This window comes from Chlamydotis macqueenii, chromosome 1, assembly GCF_036417535.1.
Source record: "Chlamydotis macqueenii isolate bChlMac1 chromosome 1, bChlMac1.mat, whole genome shotgun sequence".
Taxonomy (NCBI): domain Eukaryota; kingdom Metazoa; phylum Chordata; class Aves; order Otidiformes; family Otididae; genus Chlamydotis; species Chlamydotis macqueenii.
The window spans coordinates 118,147,918-118,152,588 of NC_141556.1; positions in this window are offsets into that span (position 1 = coordinate 118,147,918).

Genomic DNA, 4,671 nt, shown 5'->3' on the forward strand with positions numbered 1-4,671 from the left:
GCAGGGCGGGGCGGGGCGGGGCGGGGCGTGTGGAGGTGGGGTCTGTCCCATGAACATCCGGGTCTCCAGTGGGCGTCATTTCTCAGCTGCTGACTCCGCTTTCCCGGTCGGCTCCGCCCGCTTTTTGGTAGTCATAGCAACGACAGGGGAGGAGGGAGCGGGCTTCCCGCCGGGCATGTCGGCGCCTGTCCACCGCCGCGGGGGCGAACGGGGTGGAGCCGAGAAGCGGGCGAGGCGCCGAGGCGCCGGCGGGGCCTGCTGTGGGCTAGGGGACGCCGCCTGGCCTGATGGGGCTTGTAGGCCAGTGGCCGCGGGACGGTAGAGCATGCGCAGGGCGGCTCAGTCGTAACGGTCGAGCTCAGGGAAGGGCGGGAGAGGGGTCTGGCGCGCGCGCACAGCCGTTTCTGCGGCGCGCGCGCGCGAGTTATCCGTTGGCGGGGCGGGGCGGATGAGGCCGCCGGAGGGCGGCGGGTGGGCCCGGTGGCTGTGGGCGGTGTTGGGGAGGCCGCCCGGTCAGGCGGGTCTGTAAGGGTGGCAGTGTCCGTTTCGGACCGCGGGCCGCCCCACCCGGCGTCCCCCTCGGCCCTTCCCGGCGCGGCCTCTCTGCTCCTCTGCCGTGGTGGCGCCTGGGGGCCGTGTTGTAACTAGTGCAGCAACAATGGGAGATGGGGAAAGGCTTCGTAGTGTTTAAATTTATACTGCTGACTACACTGAAGGGGATTAGTCTTACGTATGCCTTACAGCCACAAGAGCCTATATATGTTTGAGGGCTGAATTTGTCTCTGTTATAATTACACACATGATTCAGCATATTGAATTTCAAAATACGTTCCAGCCTCTGTTCTCAAAGTTGTACTGCAACTTGTTTGTTGAATTTAAGAAGGCAATGCCTTGTAAAAGACACAGTGAGAAAATCTGTCTGAAAAACCTGAAGCAAAGAAACACCTGCTCTGGAGAGTGTTGCAGGTGAACAGCTAATGTGTGTGGTTGTGTTTTAGTACTGAGAGGAATGCTTCAATCTCTTAACAGGTGTGGACCACAGATGCAGAATTCCTGTGATTTCAGTGGGACCAGAAATTGTCCATCAGCAGTATCTCAAGTCCCCAAGGAAATCTATAAAGCATGAATCTAGTAATGAATTTTAATGCTTTTCTAAAGTAATTCTTACTGTGTTAAAAAGTGAGGGCAGCCATTTCATTGAGATGTTACAAGCATGAGCCAGCTTCAGGGTCTAGCAACACCATTCTTACCTCATTTTTAAAGGTGGTAGTTCTTTAATTCGCCCTTAAACTATAGCTTGCTGGGAGAGCAGGTAATTGTGATAGATTTCTGGTTTTTGAGCACTAGCAATCAAAATAACAGAACCACTGGAAGCCTAAACAAAAGAAATCTGGAAGTGGACTGTGCAGCTACTCTAACAAATGTGCATAAAGTGCACAGCTGAAAGGTCAAGACAAATTTGTCTGTGGAATGCTGTCTTCCAATAAGTCTTTAGATGGCCCAAGACAGACACTGGAGGAACTGTTCATTGGTGGCATTACGGATCTTCGAAGCTTGATTGCTAGAGCCGGTTCTCATGACCGGAGCTTAAAGACTAGTCTCCTAGCATTTTTATTACTGTTTTCCATGAAAACAGGTAATGCAAATGCATCTAGAAAAAAATTAGAGACTGAATAAGCCTTTCAAGGACTCTAAAGTTCTCTGTATTTTGATTTTATTGCCTGTATAAATAACTGCGTTTTTAAAAGATTGGTATTTAGAAGTAGCAATCTGAAGATGCATTTTCTTAAGCTTCACATAGTTTAAAAAAAAATACAGCCCGTATCAGTGGTGGGAGTACCATGCCCTAGCAACAGCATGCAAAGAGACCATTCCTGAGCATGAACGGGCTCTAGAAGTGACAGGAGGGAAGCACTCACAGCTCACGTGAAGCAGTTTGCAGCGCTCCAACTCTGCAGTCAGTCCTCTCGGCTATGCAAATCTGAGAAGATGGTTCTGTCCGATTCCTCCTCAGCCCTACACACTCTTCAGAACTGAAGGCCACCTTGTCGCTGTGCCTTCTTCCTGCTTCAGTGCTTGGCAAAGCTTGGCAAAAAAACCCAGCACGTGCTCTTGTAATGAGAAGCATCTTTTATTCTGGGAAAATAAGTGAGATGTCTAAGTAATTCCACATTCCACAGAGTGTTTGTTTCGGAGAAGAGAGAATGGAAGTGGTCAGTGTAAAGAGAAACGAGCATTTAACTTTGCTGAATATTAGTACTGTGCCTTATGGAGCTGGTTGCTGTTATTAGTTACTGTGAGGCAGGTAAAGCGGGATTTTTTTTTTTTTATTTTTATTTTTTACCCCAGCAAAGGAGAACTCGAAGAAAAAAAATAGTAGCCTAGACAGTATAGTTGCCTTCTGAGTATGTAGATTTTTCTGCCATCACTTTCACAATCAAGTGTTTATCACTCTTGGGAAACTTTTTTAAAGGTACTTCAGTTACTCATTTCTAGGAATTGAAGTCTCATGTCCAGAAAAAGCTCCTGTTGGTACAAGCTGTAGCTGCCCATCTGCCTAGCAACACAGATCATCACAAACAAACTGCTCTGCGGCACCCTGGCTCCCAATGAGTGCTGTGTCCAAATACAGCCTCTGTATTGACAGTTCAACGCTCTTAGTGCAGTGCTTTTTGCCAGTGTGGGATATCTCCTTCGTGATCATGACCTCTGATGCAAGGTATGTTCTGGTGGACTAGTGAGGCTAAAACAAAGAGATTTGCCGATGTGTCCATCAGTGTTTCTAAATGTCTGGACCGAGCTGGTACTAGTTATAATGATTAAAGATGCCCAAGCCAAATACCAACCTCGTCTCTTCAATTCAGCTTGCCAAAACCCAACACTGATTTTTACTGTTACTTTCTGGTGATTGTCCCTTCCCCTTTTAACTACTTTTATCAGAAGATATATATATATATTAAAAAAAGGTTTATCAGAGTCAAATCCAACTCTTTGAGGGGAAGAGCAACCTGATCTAGTCAGGGATGTCCCTGCTCCTTGCAGGGGGGTTGGACTAGATGACCTTTGAAGGTCCCTTCCAACCCTAACCATTCTATGATTCTATGATTCTAAGATCATGAGTCACCAAGTGATCATCTCTTGGATTACTTGTTTCTGATACGTTACAAGTTACAGGCCTAACTAGAGCCATTCATAGGAACTGATTTATTTTGAGGGATCCAAGTTAAAAATTTTCTTTACCAAGTATCCACCTCATACTGAATTGTTTTGGAAGATTTCAGCAAAATCAGTTAAACGGTTCAAGCTTTAGAGCAAAGGCTTGAATTTTGGCAGTGAGTCCTCTCGTTGTCAGGAGCGTGCTGCATCTGTCCACTTAAATCCACCCTGAATTTGGACAAATGGTGAGACTGAAAATTTTAGGCTTCATTTGGCCAAGGAGAGGTCCTTCAGAGAATTGCAACAGTGTTTTGTTTGCACCAGCCACGCTCCAGGGTGAAGGTGCAGAAGCAAAGAAAATGGAAAAGAGGGATTGGGGCTTCTCGGGGGAATACTGGTGCCCACAGACCGGAGATGGGAAGGCAGTTTACCTGTCACCACGCTTGAGCTGACAGCCGCTACCTGCAGCGCTTGGGGCAAAACACAGGGCTTACTCCTGAGGGCAGACCCAGGCACGTGGCAACAACTCGTATTGCTCTGAGGCAATTTAAGTAGCAGTGGTCTGTGATGGGGGTTAAGATACTCCCAACAGATAATGTGTGTGTGTATTGCTACTGTGCCCTGTAGCGGAATTTGGGAGGTATTTTTGTTGCTTTTTCAACTGTTAGGAATTTGTAGGTGCTAGTTAGATCCCAGAGTTAAAGAATCACAGGTCAGGTAATTACAACGTTAAGGTTATTTTGCAGCCTTCAGGTGCTCTCTCTATATATGCATCTTAATGACAAAATCGCACGGAATGTTTCTCTCCCTTGAAGTAGTTCTTTTATTCCTCCTTTTTTTTCTGTTTTGTTTTTGTTGGTTTTTTGTTTGTTTGTTTTAACATAGTTTTATTTAGGAGATATGAATTCGTTTAGAAACATAGTAGCTACTTTGATGTGACAGCTCTTTATTACTTAATTTATATAATTGTTACTTTTGTTGGTTCATGCAGTGCTGCATTCAGCTGCAAGAATAAGATTAAATAAATTTATTCTGTTTATTCCTGAATTTATCACAAAGAATTAAACTAAAAGTGTACACTTGTGTTTGAATTAATCTTCGATGTCATTCTACTTGTGGAGTTAACCAGACCCAAACTTGACTTTGAACTTCAGTCTTTTTTCTTCAAGTTTTGCTGAGCCTGAACCAGAACTGAACCAGAACAACTCTGCTAACAGATGAACCTACACTGAAACCAAATGGAAAAATTATATTAACTGCAGCAGAATGATAGATACATTTGTTTTCTGGATGTAACTGATCTCCTTTGGGATATTATTTTAACAAATATGTTAAAATTCTTTAGAATAATCAGACTTCTATATTTGCCTCAACCTAGAGCTGAAATTTATGCATTAATTGGTGTAGAATGATAGTATTCATAACTTGGAAGAAGCAAAATTTAATATGTGCAAATTGGGTAAACGTCCACAGGGAAGGTGAAACACACTTTTTTTTCCTGCTTTTTTTATAGTT